Raw genomic sequence first — 21,577 nt, forward strand, 5'->3', positions numbered from 1 at the left:
ACATCTTTACGCACTCACTGCGAGCTCAGAAATGAGAAGAGCGACGTGATGCTAACTGGGGTTATACTAGAGACACTACCCAACACATCTGTGCAAAGCTTTATCGGATTTTCATAGTCGTTTACATTTCGCGACCGATCGGAGCTTACTTTCTGAACGGCCCTCGTATATAGGGTGATTTTCTCCACCGTGTACAAACTCAAGGGTTTGATCAGTAAGAGGATACGGAACAAAAAAGGTCTAATGAACTTATGTCCGAAAATGCATGGTTTCCATTATTCAATCATACTTCGTTACAGAGACAGCAGTCTAATATGCCCTGTACCACGCAGCCACAGTTACAGTATGCATAGCTTCCTCCTACAGGGTGGTACTGTTCCTCTTAATTCATACCCCTCCCACTCCCCCCCACCCCTCTGCCATAGTAACTGGTAATTTGTGTACCATTCACATCTCTTGCTGACTCACCTTGTAGTGGACGTGATAAAGCGTTGTACACAGTAGTTCCGAATTTGAATCGAGAGCTTGTCAATATGGTGTTTACTTATGGAAAGGCAAATGGCAACGGACGGCGGGCAGCAAGGTTGTGCCAGGAGACCTATCCCCGTCGACAACAACCACAGCATTCAAAGTCTGCAACAGTGTTTCGCCGTTTGTCTGAGACAGGGTCGTTTCAGGAAGTAGGAAATCATGAAGGACGTACCTGAAATGTTCGGACACTAGACGTGGAGGAAAATGTGATTAACACTGCGGAAGGCGACCGCTTTTTTATAGAGATGGGGTCCCTCCACGCCCGCACCAACGTGGTGACCAAACCAAAAGTTCTACTCTCACCTCCGTAAACATGTTAGTTATCTAGTAAGTGGATCACAGAATGCTGGGCTGTGATGTTATCCGTGCGTCTGGGTAGGACTACGCATTAACACGGTCCATCAGGTGATAGATAGTGGACGAAACGCGAGTGAGGGTAGCGATTTGAAGGGCAGAGGGAAAAAAGTGCCATGGCTCGTGCCGTGGGAAAAAAACCTCTGCGACAGTGGGATGGGTAGTAAGAGCAGTAGTGGCTTACTAGCTGCGATAGTTCATGCAAGGTTGGATTTGTTAGTATGGGTATCATGCATCATTACCGTGGCAAGCGATGGCGATGTATCCCAGTTGCTGCAGCCGCTACATTCCTGGAACAATCAAGATCGTTATACAGTAGTGGGAGATCGGCCATAGATCATCTCACTGTGTGGGGGATGTGTGGAGCTTGTCTGCATGCAGTGTACGGTACGGCTTCCCTGCATGGTGCCAGTTATTCGGCAGTGTATTCCAGCTGGAAATCCAGTAATGGCGTCTGATTAACAGGGGCTCACCTGTACCGTTATGTTTGCCTATGCTTGGCCATAGATGTTAGGTCCTTACAAGTATGTCTTTTGGTCTTTTATGTTTCCATCTATGGTTGTGGTCGTAGTTGTGTCAGTACCAGTACTAGGCAGTTGGCCCGCCAGTACAGGGTAAGCCAGACGACCGTGTGGAACATTCTCCACGACAGTTGTTACTACCCTTACCACTACAGCGTTTGCAGGGCCTGCTGGCGACAGACTTTCCACATCGGGAGCAGTTCACCAGGCAACCACGATTCTGGGATTTGTCTCATCCATCCTACTCAAAGATAAGGCCACCTTTACGTGGAGTGGTATCATCAAATTTCATAATAGTCATCTGTGGGATAGTATGCAAAACCCCCATGGCATGGTAACAGCGAATCGTCAGCATCTGTACAGCCAGAATACGTGTGCCGGGATAATTGGCGACCGTATTTTGGAACCAGTCTTACTTCCACGTCGCCTAACAGGCCGGAACTATCGGCGTTTCTTGTGGGTGACATTGCCTCGCCTGCTGGAAGAAGTGCCATTGATGATTCGAAGGGTTATGTGGCTGCTACATGATGGTGATCCAGCCCACTTCGCTGTTAACGTCCAGACACATCTCAATCATGTCTTCCCTGGTCGATGGATCGGACGAGCGGGTCCAGTTGCGTGGCCTGCTCGTTCACCGGATCTCAACCCGTACGAGTTTTGGTTATGGGGCCATCTAAAAACTATCTTGTTTGCAGAGCCGTTTCCAGATGTGGAGACACTGGAGCACCGTATTCATGGTGTCTTTGACACTGCTCCGATGCAGCCTGGCCGACGTGAATGTGTGACACTGAACATGCTACGATGCATACTCGCATGTGCTGAGGCACATGGAACCATTTTCAACACATACTGTAGCTGTGGCTGCATGGTACAGCGCGTAGTAGACCGCAGTCTCTCTAACAAAGTATTACTGAATAAATGGCCTCTAGCATGGAAACCATGCATTTCCTGAAATAAGTTCGTTAGACCGTTTTCGTTCCGTATCCTCTCATCGATCAATCCCTACAGTTTGCACATGGTGGAAAAAAATCACCCTGTATACCCAGCTAAATGTAGAAATAAATGAATTGTGTATGTGACACCTGTGTTTTTATTTCCTATAAAATGCCCTGTATGCTTGTGTAGTCATGTAGTCTTCACCATGAGTAGTTGGACGAAACATCCCCTTCACAAAGACTTTTCGGTAGCTGATGGTACTGAAAATACTACAGAAAAAGAGAATTAGAAGAATGGATCACCACTACCAAACAATATATGCTCGATAAATATTGATCCATCGTATTATGGGAAGGTGAATGTTCTCAAGTCACTTCTAATGTATCCAGACGGTGTTTGCTTCAAGCATATATACACTAATGAGCCAAAATGTTACGACCACCTGTTTAACAGCTTGTTTGTCCGTCTTTGAAACGAAATACATCACTGATTCTGCGTATCAGGGATCCGAGAATTTGGTGGTAGGTTTGTCGAGGTATGTGGCATTAGATGTCTACGCATATATCACGTAATTCGGGTAAATAATGGGCCGCTGATGTGAGTTCGCAGTGATGGCGCCTAATGGCGACCCCGGTGGGTTCTATAGGATTTACATCAGTAGAATTTGGTCGCCAGGACATCGACATAAGTTCACTATAGTGCCCCTCAAACCACTTTGGCACGGTTCTGGCTTCGAGACACGGACAATTATACTTATGAAAGATGACATCGCCACCGGGGAAGACATCAAGCACGAAGGGATGCAGGTGGTTCGCGTGTCTTCGGTTACTATCTAAGGTCCCATGCAAGCGCAGGAGAATGTCTCCCACAGCATAATACTGCTCCCACCAGCCGGCGTCCGTGGCGCACTTCACGTTCAGAGCCGCCATTCACCTCGATGAAGGCACTTTTGGAGACGACCATCGACTTAGTGCAGCAAAAATGTGATTTGCCCGAGGAGCCGACACGTTTACTTTGATCGACGGTCGAATCCCGGTGGTCCTGTACCAACTGGAACCGTAATTGGTGATGTCGTTGGGTCAACATCTGAACACGTAGGGGTGATCTGCTGCAGAGCTCAATGTCCAACAATGTATGAGGAACGGTGTGCTCCGAAACACTTGCGCGTGCACCAGCATTATGCTCTTTCGGCAGGGATGCCACAGATCACCATCTATCCTACTTTACAGAGCAGACAAGCCTCCAAATCCCATATTCTGTCAAGAGTCTTGGAAGTCCAACCATTTAGCGCTTAGTGGTAGTTTCATTGTCCATCTACCTCTTTCTGTAGATGCTCACAATAGGAGTGTGTGAACATTCGACTAGTTTCGCCGTTTTCGAGACACTCGTTCACAGCCTCTGCGTAATAAAAATCTGCTCTTTGTCAAAGTCTCTTATCTCAATGGATATTCCCATATGCAGTCCATATCTTTGCTAGGGTGATCCCCCGTCCATGTCTGCTTGGCTTAAGTACTTTTGATACCATGTCACGTGCTCGCAAAGCCACCAGGCTGCATCCGCCATGGGCTGTGGTCATAATGTTTAGGTTTATTAGTTCATGTATTTACAGGTACACTTTTGGAGCCCAAATACGAACCATTGGAGAAAATACACTCCTGGAAATTGAAATAAGAACACCGTGAATTCATTGTCCCAGGAAGGGGAAACTTTATTGACACATTCCTTGGGTCAGATACATCACATGATCACACTGACAGAACCACAGGCACATAGACACAGGCAACAGAGCATGCACAATGTCGGCACTAGTACAGTGTATATCCACCTTTCGCAGCAATGCAGGCTGCTATTCTCCCATGGAGACGATCGTAGAGATGCTGGATGTAGTCCTGTGGAACGGCTTGCCATGCCATTTCCACCTGGCGCCTCAGTTGGACCAGCGTTCGTGCTGGACGTGCAGACCGCGTGAGACGACACTTCATCCAGTCCCAAACATGCTCAATGGGGGACAGATCCGGAGATCTTGCTGGCCAGGGTAGTTGACTTACACCTTCTAGAGCACGTTGGGTGGCACGGGATACATGCGGACGTGCATTGTCCTGTTGGAACAGCAAGTTCCCTTGCCGGTCTAGGAATGGTAGAACGATGGGTTCGATGACGGTTTGGATGTACCGTGCACTATTCAGTGTCCCCTCGACGATCACCAGTGGTGTACGGCCAGTGTAGGAGATCGCTCCCCACACCATGATGCCGGGTGTTGGGCCTGTGTGCCTCAGTCGTATGCAGTCCTGATTGTGGCGCTCACCTGCACGGCGCCAAACACGCATACGACCATCATTGGCACCAAGGCAGAAGCGACTCTCATCGCTGAAGACGACACGTCTCCATTCGTCCCTCCATTCACGCCTGTCGCGACACCACTGGAGGCGGGCTGCACGATGTTGGGGCGTGAGCGGAAGACGGCCTAACGGTGTGCGGGACCGTAGCCCAGCTTCATGGAGACGGTTGCGAATGGTCCTCGCCGATACCCCAGGAGCAACAGTGTCCCTAATTTGCTGGGAAGTGGCGGTGCGGTCCCCTACGGCACTGCGTACGATCCTACGGTCTTGGCGTGCATCCGTGCGTCGCTGCGGTCCGGTCCCAGGTCGACAGGCGCGTGCACCTTCCGCCGACCACTGGCAACAACATCGATGTACTGTGGAGACCTCACGCCCCACGTGTTGAGCAATTCGGCGGTACGTCCACCCGGCCTCCCGCATGCCCACTATACGCCCTCGCTCAAAGTCCGTCAATTGCACATACGGTTCACGTCCACGCTGTCGCGGCATGCTACCAGTGTTAAAGACTGCGATGGAGCTCCGTATGCCACGGCAAACTGGCTGACACTGACGGCGGCGGTGCACAAATGCTGCGCAGCTAGCGCCATTCGACGGCCAACATCGCGGTTCCTGGTGTGTCCGCTGTGCCGTGCGTGTGATCATTGCTTGTACAGCCCTCTCGCAGTGTCCGGAGCAAGTATGGTGGGTCTGACACACCGGTGTCAATGTGTTCTTTTTTCCATTTCCAGGAGTGTAGTTTTAGACACACACGGCATTATGAGGGCATGCTGAAAATAATGACTCTGAATTCTTTTCTGCGAGAACTCTTAAAGCAGTTGAAATAAAACAAGAGTTATTAACATTTTACATCTTTATTCTTCATGTCTACAAGTTTCTTTCTCAATTTAGTCACCCTGATGACGAACACATTTCTCCCAACGACGGATTTGGTTGCATCGCTTCATCACTATCAAGGTCAAGTCCTTGAAGATGTTCTTTAAGTTCTGGAAACAAATGGAAATCAGATGGGGCCAAGTCGGGACTGTATAAAGGATGATTGACAACAGCGAACCCAAGGGGTCAGATTGTTGCAGATGTCGCAATGGCTGTGTATGGTCTGGCATTGTCATGGTGAAGAAGAGGGTGCTCCATGTGTGGACGAACTCTTGCAATTCGCAACTCGATTACAACACGCTGTTTCTCGTGCACCGACATAGCTACGTTACACACCACCATGTTGCACGCTACAGTTCGTAGCCCTCTAACGGCAGAGGGTTACAAATGTACAGACATAAACATGTAGAATGTTAATAACGTTTAATTGATTTGATAAGCTTTAGGACATTTTACATAATAAATACGGATGTATTACTTTTGAGCATGCTCTCGTACATATATTGCGCTATATTTGATGATGCTGTAGTGAAAAATCAGGTTCAATACTTCTGTTTTGGGCGTCATATGGCATCATATTCTGCATTTAGTAAGACCTGACATCATTAGGTAACGGAGATAAATATTCTGATGTATTTCAGTTATTTAAAAAAATTGTATAACATCTTTTAAGTTGGCTTGATCGCAATAATACATTACTTTACAATTGATTACTAGTTTCTGTTGACAGTCAACAGTGGGGGATCAGTGCCAGTTCTGGAACACATAACGATCCTACCTCAAGGTCCTGGTGTAACCTGATACCCCACACATGCCTCCAGGGCAGTTACATGTGGTATGCTGAGGATCACCCATCATGACACTTGCCATGATATGGGTCAAAGTCATTGTCCACACCTCTAGGGCAATTGTAAGACTAAATAACGGCGGAAAAAATGAAGGTCATCCATCATTAGATGTGTCTGCTCACACCTCCAATGAAATTGTATGGCATAAAAATGGTGGGAAATTGAAAATAATAGCGAGAAATTAAAAAACTGTCTTCCTATTGGTTAAGTCTGTGTGATTGCCTTGTCTCCTGTGACACACGTCAGGGTCAATTCTGTGTCTGAAAAAATGTCGAGAAATCAACACAGATCAGTGGGACATTGTCCTCTTGGTTGGGAGCAGGGGATTAGGACAACCAGATTTATCCTCCTCATCCCTTCCGCCCTACCCTCCTACCCTTCTCTCTATCTCCAGGCCAATTGTATGAGTCTCATCACTAGTGTCCTAAACACCGTAATCGGAGTTTCAGCATATCTGAAGCATAGCCCAATGAGTTTTTCTCGCATTACTGTAACTGTGATTTTGATCTAGGCATAGTTACGAATAATATCCAGCCACACTGATCGTAACGCGAACGTCATAAATAAAGAGCAGGGGGAAATATTTTGACAGCCCTACTCTTCAGGAGCTGTCGTAGCTATTTCTATTTTTTATGTCTTATGTCTACTGCAAACATGCAGCTCATTCACCAGAAATGATTTGCTTTTTTTAGTACCACCTAACACTAATAACATTTTGAGTAAATAACATTTTTTTAAATATTATTCACTCAAAACTGTTTTCCTTAAGAATACTACCATTAACACGGCCTCTAACATATAATAAGACAAATGAAAAGACAGCGTAACACTGATTAGAAAACACGATCATCCACAAAGATTTTTCATAAGCTGCGACTAATATAGAGTTTCAAATCATAGAAGCAAACAGTGCAAGGAAATGTTTTCAATGGCCAAAACACAGGACTCAAAATGCTGTGAAGGTAATGAAAGAAGCGAATGAGTAAAGTGCAAGGTTGATAATGTTGAATAATGTGGAAGATTGTATTGTTCATGATTAACTTATTTCTTATGTTTATCTGTTGTGTTCAGTAAACTAACGAAGAAACGCTATACACACTGAAGTAATACTAATTAATTGAAACTTACCATAGTTATCTTGCAACAAAAGCCTTCGATAATGAAACAAACCTTTGGCATAAAAACCGTCTGTGAGTATATGCAGTCCATGGTCATACTAAAGTAGCGTCACAGAGCTACCACGAAAGAATGGCAGTGTAGCAATGCAGGCAGACACATAAAGAAACCAAGTTAACAAATAATTCAGGGCCCCAATTAAGTCACTACAATTGTTTCATCATAAAAAACTAAAATTATCTCTGCATAAAGAGAAAAAGCAGCAATAACAAGTGTGTAAATCTGAAAGTTTTTCACTTTTAAATCTACAGGTAAGGCTTACCGAATCAAGGTAGAAAGAAAACTTACGAGGGACAAGTTTTCTGAAGATTTCTTTGTTCACTGTCGATCTGCCTGAGGGTAACTTCATTAGAGAAGAAGTAAAAATCATCCCTTTGATGGGCGAACACTTTACCTCTGAGCTAGCGGATAAGTGTTACATCGAGCTCTCTCTTTGCCCCAGTGATGATAAAAACGAATAGTTCGCAACGTAAAAGAAGACAGTGTAACGTAAAAGAAGACAGTGCTTGTAGTTTCAGCTTGGAACGAGCGTTCTGGACTCAAAACGTAAATTTTCAATCTCTATGCCATTCATTACGTGAGAATCGTTAAGGATATTGAATCAAAATCACAAGAAAATTTCAAGTGAGCACAGCAGGATAATTCTCTGCCACTCCAGGAACTAAATCGAAGGACACTACGTTGCCAAATATTTTTTAGGATGTTGTCATATCTCCATCTACTGGTAGGAAAAAGGTTTCCAAAGCTGATCTGTAACTTGAGCCCCTCCTACTTGCTTTCTAAAGATACAGAATAGGCATGTATTTCATTTGCATTTCTGTAATTATGGGTCCAAGTTAAATGGTAGTTATGAATAGTTTTTAGATTCGCCGACTGCAGTCTAAAAACCATAAATTAAGACCAGGGAAAATTATTTGGGTAGCCCAACTCTTCAGCAGCTGTTGCAATTATTTTCTTCTGCCGTATTGTCTATTTGCTGGACACAATCCAACAGCAGCTGTTTGTTGCGTCATTATTATCCGTAACAGGGAAAAAGTTGTTCAACTCTGTGTTAATTGATCGACGCCCCATGACCACAAACATTACACAGTCGCTCCATCATGAATGGTAAATGAGTTATTTGCACTACCTATTGTTCATTGCCGCGCGGGATTAGCCGAGCGGTCTCGGCGCTGCAGTCATGGACTGTGCGGCTGGTCGCGGCGGAGGTTCGAGTCCTCCCTCGGGCATGTGTGTGTGTGTTTGTCCTTCGGATAATTTAGGTTAAGTAGTGTGTAAGCTTAGGGACTGATGATCTTAGCAGTTAAGTCCCATAAGATTTCACATACATTTGAACATTTTTTTTATTGTTCATTTATCTGAGTGTAAATTCCTGGTGGAACTAAATCCCTTTGGTTAAGAATTGTTGCCGAGAGGATTAATACTGACAACAACGTCAGTGGTAGATAAACGAAGTCCTGTATAACACACGAGATTTTGATTTGAATTGATAGAACACTGTATCACGTAAGTCGAAACGAGTCATTTGCAGTAGACGACATTCCCTCAATATCATTGAGATCCTCGGGAGTAAATACCATGACAAACTAGTCCACTGGGCATGCAAGATACATGGGTACGGAAAAATACCCTCAGACTTCAAGGAGAAAGTGATAATACCAATGCCAAAGGTGACAGTTTCTGACAGACGAGATTATTACTGGACTGTTGGTCTAATAAGTCATGGTTACAAAATAATATCACTAATCAGTTACAGAAGTATCGAAGGAAAAAATTAGTGGAAGCTGGACTCAGGGATTATCACTTTGAGTTTTCGAGAAATGTAGGAGCACGTGAGGCAATACTGATCCTGTATTAGAGGACACGTTGAAGAATGTCAAACGTACGTTTCCAGCAGTCATCGATTTTGAGAAAACGTTTCACAATGTTGACTGGAAGACACACTGAATACAAGGTACGAAAGGTTATTTACAATTTGTATAAAAACCAGACTGTGGTTGAAGGACATGAAGGATAGCAGTTGTTGAGGAGGCAGCGTATAGAGCAACCAGTCAAGGATACTAAGTAGAAGTTTTGAAAGGAATTTAAGTTCAGAGAGAAAAAAAAAACTTCGAGTTTTGCCGATGACATTGTAATTCTGTCGGCAGGGGCAAAAGACTTACAAAGACCCACTTGAGTGTGAGGTCGCAGGTTCAATCTTCAGTGAGGCTCATTTGAAAGAGTTGTGTTAACGACCATAACAGGAAAAACTGCTAATGACTAACCATGTGCATCAAGAAGGCGCAAGAAAATGAGTGTCCGGGAGGTGCAGAGATCAACCTTCTATGGGATGTACACTACTGGCCATTAAAATTGCCACACCAAGAAGAAATGCAGATGATAAACGGATATTCATTGGACAACTATATTACACTAAAACTGACATGTCATTACATTTTCACGCAATTTGGGTGCTTAGATCCTGAGAAATAGTACCCAGAATAACCACCACTGGCCGTAATAACGGCCTTGATACGCCTGGGTATTCAGTCAAACAGAGCTTGGATGACGTGTACAGGTACATCTGCCCATGAAGCTTCAACACGATACCACAGTTCATCAAGAGTAGTGACTGGCGTATTGTGACTAGCCAGTTGCTCGGCTACCATTGACCAGACGTTTTCAACTAGTGAAAGATCTGGAGAATATGCTGGCCAGGGCAGCAGTCGAACATTTTCTGTATCCAGAAATGCCCGTACAGGACCTGCAACATGCGGTCGTGCATAATCCTGCTGAAATGTAGGGTTTCGCAGGGATCGAATGAAGGGTAGAGTAACGGGTGGTAACACATCTGAAACGTAACATCCACTGTTGAAAGTACCGTCAATGCGAACAAGAGGAGACCGAGACGTGTAACCAATGGCACCCCGTACCATCACGCCGGGTGATATGTCAGTATGGCGATGACGAATACACGCTTCCAATGTTCACCGCGATGCCGCCAAACACGGATGCGACTATCATGATGCTGTAAACAGAACCTGGATACATGCGAAAAAATGACGTTTTGCCATTCGTGCACCCAGGTTCGTCGTTGAGTACACCATCGCATGCGCTCCTGTCTGTGATGCAGTGTCAAGGGTAACCGCAGATATGGACTCAGAGCTGATAGTCCATGCTGCTGCAAATGTCGTCGAACTGTAGTACAGATGGTCGTTGTCTTGCAAACGTCCCCATCTGTTGATTCAGGGATCGAGACGTGGCTGCACGATCCGTCACAGCCATGCGGATAAGGTGCATGTCATCTCGACTGCTAGTGATACGAGGCCGTTGGGATCCAGCACGGCGTTTCGTATTACCCTCTTGAACCCACCAATTCCATATTCTGCCAACACTCTTTGAATCTCGACCAACGCGAGCAGCAATGTCGCGATACGATAAACCGTAATCGCGATAGGCTACAATACGACCTTTATCAAAGTCGGAAATGTTATGGTATGCATTTCTCCTCCTTACACGAGGCATCACAACAACGTTTCACCAGGCAATGCAGGTCAACTACTGTTTGTGTATGAGAAAGCAGTTGGAAACTTTCCTCATGTCAGCACGTTGTAGGTGTCGCCACCGGCGCCAACCTTCTGTGAATGCTCTGAAAAGCTAATCGTTTGCATATCACAGAATCTTCTTCCTGTCGGTTAAATTTCGCGTCTGTAGCACGTCATCTTCGTGGTGTAGCAATTTTAGTGACCAGTAGTGCATATAATATGGTTCAAATGACTCTGAGCGCTATGGGACTTAAGAGCTGAGGCCATCAGTCCCCTAGAACTTAGAAGTGCTTAAACCTAATGTGGTGTCACCGCCAGACACCACACTTGCTAGGTTGTAGCCTTTAAATCGGCCGCGGTCCATTAGTATACGCCGGACCCGCGTGTCGCCACTGTCAGTGATAGCAGACCGAGCGCCACCACACGGCAGGTCTAGAGAGACGTACTAGCACTCGCCCCAGTTGTACAGCCGACGTTCATAGCAATGGTTCACTGACAAATACGCTCTCATTTGCCGAGACGATAGTTAGCATAGCTTTCAGCTACATTTGCTACGACCTAGCAAGGCGCTGTATTCAATTGATAATTAATATTATGAAGCATGTACCGTAACGAGAGATGTTCTACAATTGTGGATTAAAGTTAAGTATTCTACGAGTTATATCCTGTTTTGCTAGTCTTATTTCTCTGACCTGTTCCAGACCTCACGCCAGTCAGCGTGTAATTAAGCGCGTGCATTTCGGCCTCCTCTAGAAACACAGTGTTGGCTCTTATGCCAACACTACAAATTGGCGACGAAGATTTAACGGTTGTATTTCTCTAATTTACTTGTCATGGCTTCGCCACAATCTCCAGATGTACTGTCCGAATTTTATCGCTTGCAGAATCAGCAGACGCAGGCCTTATTGGATGCCCTTGGACAGCTCGTCTAGGGTCAACGTGCGATGCACAACGATGCGGCCGCCGCCGCTCCACCGCTACCGCAGCCACAACATGCAGTTGCACCACCTTTTCGTCCGTTTGATGCGGCACTGGAAAGCTGGACGGAGTGGTCGCGCCAATTTGGATTCCATCTCGCCGCCTACAGAATTCAAGATAACGAGCGGCAGCCTTTTTTGTTGGCATGTGTAGGTGTGTCCACCTACCGTGTGATAGTGAAATTGTTTCCCCGACGCGACGTAGCAACTCTGTCCTACGAAGAAATTTTGTCTGCATTAGATGCATATTTCAAGGAATCAGACAATGTAGTTGCAAAAAGGTATACGTTCTTTCGTACAAAACGTACAGCCGGTCAAACTAATCGGGAGTGGGTTGCAACTTTGCAAGGCCTTACTAGGGATTGTGCTTTTGAGTGTGAATGTGGCCTCCCTTATTCAGATACAATGGTGCGTGATGCAATTGCACAGAACGTTTCTGATGTTCGTATCAGGGAACAGATTTTGAAACTAGTCAATCCCTCCCTTCAACAAGTGATAGACATATTGGATAGGCAAGACACGCTTGACTTTTCTCAGGAATCATTTGAAACTTCGCCAGCTGTGTGTCACATTAACCAGCCCGCCGGGCGCGCTGCACGGAATGGTAAACAGCCCTCGCGCCCGTCCGCACAGCCACGTGTGCCGCGTAAGCAGGCAAATGCAGTGCTAAAATCATGCCCGCGGTGTGCTACTAGACATTCGCGTGAGAATTGCACGTCACGCCAAGCTATTTGCTTTTTCTGAAATAAAAAAGGACATGTTCAGAGTGTTTGCCAGAAAAAGCTCAGATCGGACATTCACAACCATTCCAGGCCCTTTGCTTCGCGCTGGAATCGAACCAAGAATACTCAGGCTCGTGAACCTTCGCCCATGGACATTCATGTAGTTAATTCCACTCCGCCCAGTGCCACTCTCTCTAAAAGTGACTGTGTGCGTCCCACAAACAGTGTGCGACGACGTCGCCGGAAATCACGTCAATTAGCAAGTGATTCTGTACCAGTGTCTGTTCAAATTGCACGAGACAGTCGCTCTTGTCGTCAGCAGGACAATAAACTTTTTGTAGACTTGGACATTAATGGCAACGTGTTCCCATTCCAGCTCGATACCGGAGCTGTAGTTTCATTGATCAATAAAGACACGTACAAACAACTGGGCACACCTCCGTTGCGTGCCGCAAATGTTAAGTTAAATAGTTACTCCGGTCAGAATATCCCTGTGTTAGGACAGTGCAGCCTTCTTGCAACATACAAGGGACAAACAAAACTTGTGTCTTTTTACGTCCTTCGTTCTTCTTCTGCTGTGAACTTGTTTGATTTAGATTTATTTCAGTTGTTTAACTTGTCTATAGTCAATCAAGTACTATCAGTGAATCAGACTGTGCCTTCAGCCAGTGTTTCTCGTCTATGTGAAGAATTTGCAGACATTTTTGCACTGGGCCTCGGTTGCGCTACGAACTATAAAGCACATTTGGAACTGAAAGCACACGCGCAACCGAAATTTTTCAGAGCACGCAATGTTCCCCACGCATTGCGTGATGAGATCGCAAGAACATTAAATGATTTGGAATCACAAGGTGTGATTGAACGTGTGCAGGCTTCTCTCTGGGCCTCACCCTTAGTAATTTTGCCAAAACCTTCCGGAAAATTGAGACTTTGTGTGGACTTCAAGGCAACAGTGAATCCACAATTAGTGATTGCAACTTATCCTTTACCCCGCCGGAAGATCTTTTTGACAAACTGTGCCCAGGTAAATATTTTTCGAAGTTGGACCTAGCAGATGCGTACTTGCAAATACCAGTGGACGACGAATCCCAGCGCGTCTTGGTGGTTAACACGCATCTTGGTTTGTACCGATTCAAAAGACTGCCATTCGGGTGTGCATCCGCCCCTGCATTGTTTCAGCAATATCTGCAAACTGTTTGTGCGTCGGTCCCTACTGCAGCGAACTATCTGGACGATACTGTGATCTCCGGAAAGACGGAAGAAGAACATTTAGCCAATCTCAGAACATTGTTTCAGGTCTTGCGCCAAAATGGTCTTCGCTTGCGGAAGAACAAATGTGTGTTTTTTGCTCGTGACTTACCATATTTGGGATATGTAATCAATGCCCAAGGCATACATCCCAGTCCAGAGCACCTCCGTGCCATACAAGACTTGCCTTCGCCGCAGAATTTGAAGCAGCTACAGAGTGTGCTGGGTAAAATAAATTACTACCATCGCTATGTGCGCCATGCCTCTTCCATTTCAGCTCCACTTCATCGCTTACGCCATAAAGGTGTTCCGTTCATCTGGACGACGGAATGCGAACGCGCCTTTCGCCAGTTGAAATCGGCGTTGCTTTCTAATACTTGCCTTACGCCATTCGATCCCCAGAAACCCCTTTTGTTGATGGTCGATGCATCGGATTTCGGGATCGGTGCTGTGCTTGCGCACAAAGATGGGTCACACGATCGCCCTATTGCCTTTGCGTCCAAATTGCTCTCGTCTGCGCAAAGAAATTATTCACAGATCGAGAAAGAAGCTTTGGCTCTCGTATTTGGTGTTACTAAGTTTCATGATTTCTTGTATGGTCGACACTTTACCATCATCACAGACCACAAACCCTTGACGTCATCCAAACAAGCCTGTACCTCCACGTACAGCGCAGAAATTCATTCGCTGGTCTATTTTCCTCTCGCAGTACCGCTACGATATCTTGTATCGGTCCACTGCTAAGCACGGAAACGCTGATGCGTTGTCCCGTTTGCCTGTTGCTGAGGATAGAGCATTCGATTCTTCCAAACTTGCTTGTCTGTTCCTTGATTCGGAAACCGATGATGTGGTCGAATCGTTTCCGATTGATTTTCGTCGTGTAGCTACAGCCACAGCTGCTGACCCTGTCCTTGCTACCGTTTTGCGTTTTGTTGCTACGCAATGGCCCTTGTCGAAATCACGGATCGCGGATCCGTTGGTTCGCCGATTTTTTGCTCACAAGGGGAGACTTCTTGTTCGACGTGTTGTTTCGCTGTTCCGTTCTGATAATGATCAGTCCCGGGTCGTGGTCCCACGTTCGTTACAGTCCTCTGTCTTACGGCTTCTCCACCAAGGACATTGGGGTATAGTGCGAACGAAACAACTTGCTCGTCAGCACTGTACTTGGTTCGGAATCGATGCTGCGATTACGAAAATGTGCTCTTCTTGCATGGCGTGTGCCGAACAGCAATCCGCACCACCGCGGAAATTCTTTGCATGGCCGAAAGCCATTTCCCCTTGGCAACGCTTGCACATAGATTTTGCAGGTCCATTTTGGAATGCTCGATGGTTGGTTGTGGTCGATTCTTTCAGTAATTTTCCTTTTGTTGTCCGGATGTCTGCCACGACGTCATCTGCCACCATCCAAGCGTTATCCGCTATCTTTTGCATTGAAGGTCTTCCACAGACTATTGTTTCCGACAATGGCCCACAATTCATGTCCGCAGAATTTCAGTCCTTCTGCAAGGCCAATGGTCTTCAACATCTGACATCCGCGCCATTTTCGCCTCAGTCAACCGGTGCCGCTGAACGATTGGTCCGGACTTTCAAGTCGCAGATGTTGAAGTTGAAAGAGTCGCATTCTCGGGAGGACGCGTTATTGCTCTTTTTGTCCTCTTATCACTCTCAGCCCCGAGATTGTCGCTCGCCGGCTGAGTTGTTGCACGGTCGTCCTCATCGAACCTTGATGTCTTTGCTGCATCCGCCGCATCAGGTTCCTGTGCAGCGGCAGACGCCTGCTTTTGCTCCAGGCGTCGTTGTATACTATCGCAACTATCGAGGTTCACGGCGTTGGCTCGCAGGGCGCATTCTTCGCTGCCTCGGCCGCGCTATGTATCTGGTTTTGGGGGCCTCTGGTGAGGTGCGTCGGCATCTCAATCAGCTGCGCCTCTGTCGTCGCACGGGTTCTGCCGCTCCCCGTCTGCTTTCAGCGACGGTGCCGTCCGGTCATCGCCCTGGGGACCCATCTACTGGCTCGCCTCATCCCCAGGTGTTAACGACGCTGCCTTCCATTTTGCCCCATGGCGACGCGCCGCCGCCGCCGCCTGTTCTCTCGCCGGCGACGCCTGCAGTGGACGCGTCGCTGCAACCGCCGGGTGCCTCCCTGGGTCACGCGCCGCCGATCGCTTCCCGTGACCAGCTGTCCTCCGACATGGACCTCTTGCCCGCTCCGGACCAGATGTCGTCTTCACCCGTCGGCTGCCCCGCCCCGATGAAGGTCGAATCTTCGGCCCCTCCTGTCTCTTTACGGGCGTATACACCGCATGTTGGCGTGCACCCTGGGCTAGTTTTTCAGGCGTTTCCTAGCTCCCCTCGGACCGAATGGCCGGGTGTGGGTGGCACAGCCTCGCCTGTTGTTAGGCTCCCCACCTCGTCGCATACGTCAACATGGGGTCCTCCCCACGGCGGGCGGAAGCCTTATAACACAACCGTTCACCGATTTGCGGGGGAGGAATGTGGTGTCACCGCCAGACACCACACTTGCTAGGTGGTAGCCTTTAAATCGGCCGATGTCCATTAGTATACGCCGGACCCGCGTGTCGCCACTGTCAGTGATAGCAGACCGAGCGCCACCACACGGCAGGTCTAGAGAGACGTACTAGCACTCGCCCCAGTTGTACAGCCGACGTTCATAGCAATGGTTCACTGACAAATACGCTCTCATTTGCCGAGACGATAGTTAGCATAGCCTTCAGCTACATTTGCTACGACCTAGCAAGGCGCCGTATTCAATTGATAATTAATATTATGAAGCATGTACCGTAACGAGAGATGTTCTACAATTGTGGATTAAAGTTAAGTATTCTACCAGTTATCTCCTGTTTTGCTAGTCTTATTTCTCTGACCTGTTCCAGTCCTCACGCCAGTCAGCGTGTAATTAAACGCGTGCATTTCGGCCTCCTCTAGAAACACAGTGTTGGCTCTTATGCCAACACTACACCTAACTAACCTAAGGACATCACACACATCCATGCCCGAGGCAGGATTCGAACCTGCGACCGTAGCGGTCGCGCGGTTCCAGACTGAAGCGCCTAGAACCGCTCGGTCACACCGTCCGGCGATGTATATAATACACTTCACAAAATGGACATCGTCGACACTCAAGAAATGTTCGAAACAAACCGAGGCAGGATTCGAACCTGCGACCGTAGCGGTCGCGCGGTTCCAGACTGAAGCGCCTAGAACCGCTCGGTCACACCGTCCGGCGATGTATATAATACACTTCACAAAATGGACATCTTCGACACTCAAGAAATGTTCGAAACAAACCGTTAACTTGCACCATGAACACCGAAAGAAAAATGCGTGCAACAGTGATCACAAAAGTTCGCACCATCAAGATCTAAGGCGGACTCGTTGGGAGTTACAAACCGTGCAGGACATTCAGCTAGGTAACGACTCTTAAAGAATGCATATAGGATAATATTGGTATAACAGGATGATGCGAACTGACGGAATATTATGGCATGGAACCTAATGCGAAACAGTCTGTCGTGGAGCTTATCATGAACCTGGATATCCTTTAAGACGTAGCTGCAGATAGTGCGATAATATGTTTTATAGACATGGAAAAAACAAGCGTCTAGAGGCTGAATTTGTCCAGTGGTTCCAGGTGGTTTGAACCGCAATATCATAAACTTTTCAGGATAGAGTTTGCTCTGAAGGAGCAAGATTTTTATATGCAGACTAGGAATTAAGCAAAAGCAACTTATTTGACCAGTCATTAGCCAAAAGCAGTGCTCATACCATAGTTTTAGTTATCTTACACCCATTTTGCCACTCTTGCCTGCTGTGACGTAAATGTTACCTACTGCCCTTGCAAGATCACGCACACGAGAAGGAATCGTAGGGGCCAGAGCGCCTCCAACTTCTCGTAGCACAATACTAGGGAGGATCGAAAAGTAACGCACGATAACTTTTTGTTCTCCTCTCGTATTGTACACGGAATGTTGAAATTTCACGAAGACATTGTTTTAAGTTTGCGCTACAGAGGGGATTTTGTTTTCACGTGCAGCTGTAGCGAGGGAAGCCTGAACTACGAAACAAAAATGCATCGCATGTTGCTGTCGTCAACTAGTGAAGAGCAACGAAGCGTAGTTCGTTATTTGTGCACCAAAGGGCATAAAACTAATGAAATTCACGGGGACATGCGTGGCGTGCATGGGGCGGCTAGATGGGCCTTATCGGTGTCTCCAGGTGGTGTGCACTCTTCCAAGACGGTCGTGTGAACGTTAGTGATTCGCCACGCTCCGGGCGGCGGGTAACAGCTGCAACCACGCAGAATGTCGGAGGGATTTGAAACGACCGGCGTATGCAACTGCGAACCTCATTGCAGCAGTTCGACATTTCCTATGGTGCGATGTACGATATTGTTCACAACAAGTTAAATTTTCGTTAAGTTAGTGCTCGCTGGGTGCCTAAGAACCTAACAAACAACCTCAAGGGCCAGCGAATGACGACAATCTTGGATCGCTTAACGGGTTTCGCCGCAGAAGGACATGACTGACTACGAGGAATCGTCACTGATGATTCGTCGGTGTACCGCTACATGCCCGAAACCACGCAAGCCGCTATGGAGTCGAAACATGCTGTTTCCCCTGTACGAAAAAAATTGGGAAAGTGACTCAATCTGTTTAGGAAAGTGCCTGTGACAGTGTTCTGGTAGACTTCGCTGAACACGGGACTACTGTGAATGCTACAGCCTACATTAAAACTCTGGTTAAGTTGCGTCGTGCCCTTCGTGACAAGCGCCACAACATTAATGCTGACAGTGTCAACCTTTTTCATGACAATGCATGCCCCCATGTTGCTGCTCCTGTTGGTATGAAAACTGCCAAATTTGGGTGAGAGGAGCTCCAGCTTCCACCATGCAGTCCCATCATTGCACCATCGGACTTTCTCCTGTTTGGTACCATGAAGAAATTCCTGGCTGGTCAACGCTTTGTACCAAAATAGGAAGTGAAATCAGTATACCGCAGATGGTTATTGTGGTGTCACCGCCAGACACCACACTTGCTAGGTGGTAGCCTTTAAATCGGCCGCGGTCCGCTAGTATACGTCGGACCCGCGTGTCGCCACTGTCAGTGATTGCAGACAGAGCGCCGCCACACGGCAGGTCTAGAGACACTTCCTAGCACTCGACCCCAGTTGTACAGCCGACTTTGCTAGCGATGGTTCACTGACAAATTACGCTCTCATTTGCCGAGACGATAGCATAGCCTTCAGCTACGTCATTTGCTACGATCCAGCAATGCGCCATTATCATTTGCTATTTATCTTGTGATGCATGTACCGTCAGACCGATGTTCACCAATTATGGATTAAAGTTAAGTATTCCAGAAGCTGCGTACTTTTTTTACTAGACTCAACTCCTTTAACTGTTCCAGACCTCACGCCAGCCTGCGTGAGCTTAAACGCGTGCCTTTCGGCTACCTCATAGTGGCTTGGCTGTCTTGCCAAGTCACAACAGTTATACTCCTATCAAACAGACTTCTATGAACAGGGCATGGTGGAACTGGTACCATGATGGGAGAAATGTATTGACAACGTTGGTGATTATGTAGAAAAGTAGGTAAAATATGTAAGTTCATTTGTGATTTTTTTGTTTTATTACCTATTAAACTTTTTGGTAACAAAATTATAATGCGCTGCTTTAAGATCTTCCCTCGTAAATAACTTTCCAGCCAATTTACCATCCATATTAACAATCAGCATAACTGTATACGAACGTGTTAAAACACTGATGTCGGCTGATCGTGATACAGTTCTCTTGGTACCTCTCATTTCCAGGATTCCTTCATATGCATTTCCTCTTCAAATCCTGACTGGACGGAGTTGAAGACAAACTCCTTACTAAACGACTCGATAAGTTTGTTTGTCCCATCTACAAATTTTCGGGCCGATTTCGCAGTTTCCTGTGCATCATCAAGTTGACGCTTTATTTGAAATTTCGTTATCTCACGTCTTCCAATTCTACAGCACTGTTTGAAGTTATGCAAACATCCACTGCTTCCCTTGAAATAAATCTAATCCACGTAGCGCATAATTTGATGTGCATAACGTAGTAGGCACATCCTGCAAACTTTACCGAGCATTCTCGAAACGCGCAAACGCCAGTTTTTGTGACAAGTGCTCCGGGTTCTCCCCTGAATATCCGTAGTTTGTCCTATGCTCGACACGGCCATATTGCTGCTGACTTATTCGAAATCTGTTCATAATTGCCTTTTTTTACTATGCTGCGAATGGTCTTCCACGTACGTAATTATATTTACAATCCGTTCCTTGTGCTACGATTGTCCTCTACTACGTTCACTGGAGACGGGATTTGTGGCCCCCTATCCGACTCTCTTTCAAATTCTGAAGGTGGCAGGGGTAAAATACAGGGAGCGAAAGGCTATTTACAATTTGTACAGAAACCAGATGGCAGTTATAAGAGTCGAGGGACATGAAAGGGAAGCAGTGGTTGGGAAGGGAGTAAGACAGGGTTGTAGCCTCTCCCCGATGTTGTTCAATCTGTATATTGAGCAAGCAGTAAAGGAAACAAAAGAAAAATTCGGAGTAGGTATTAAAATTCATGGAGAAGAAATAAAAACTTTGAGGTTCGCCGATGACATTGTAATTCTGTCAGAGACAGCAAAGGACTTGGAAGAGCAGTTGAATGGAATGGACAGTGTCTTGAAAGGAGGATATAAGATGAACATCAACAAAAGCAAAACAAGGATAATGGAATGTAGTCTAAATAAGTCGGGTGATGCTGAGGGAATTAGATTAGGAAATGAGGCACTTAAAGTAGTAAAGGAGTTTTGCTATTTGGGGAGCAAAATAACTGATGATGGTCGAAGTAGAGAGGATATAAAATGTAGGCTGGCAATGGCAAGGAAAGCGTTTCTGAAGAAGAGAAATTTGTTAACATCCAGTATTGATTTAAGTGTCAGGAAGTCATTTCTGAAAGTGTTCGTATGGAGTGTAGCCATGTATGGAAGTGAAACATGGACGATAAATAGTTTGGACAAGAAGAGAATAGAAGCTTTCGAAATGTGGTGCTACAGAAGAATGTGAAGATTAGATGGGTAGATCACATAACTAATGAGGAAGTATTGAATAGGATTGGGGAGAAGAGAACTTTGTGGCACAACTTGACCAGAAGAAGGGATCGGTTGGTAGGACATGTTGTGAGGCATCAAGGGATCACCAAATTAGTATTGGAGGGCAGCGTGGAGGGTAAAAATCGTAGAGGGAGACCAAGAGATGAATACACTAAACAGATTCAGAAGGATGTAGGTTGCAGTAGGTACTGGGAGATGAAGAAGCTTGCACAGGATAGATTAGCATGGAGAGCTGCATCAAACCAGTCTCAGGACTGAAGACCACAACAACAACAACAACATCCGACAAGGATGATGAACGACGTGGTCTGACACCTGTTTCAATGTCACTGTCACTTGTTAAAGCACGTGTCGTCGTCATCGTACTCCTCATGCACATTGTC

The sequence above is a fragment of the Schistocerca serialis genome, chromosome 3 (genome assembly GCF_023864345.2).
Source record: "Schistocerca serialis cubense isolate TAMUIC-IGC-003099 chromosome 3, iqSchSeri2.2, whole genome shotgun sequence".
Classification (NCBI taxonomy): domain Eukaryota; kingdom Metazoa; phylum Arthropoda; class Insecta; order Orthoptera; family Acrididae; genus Schistocerca; species Schistocerca serialis.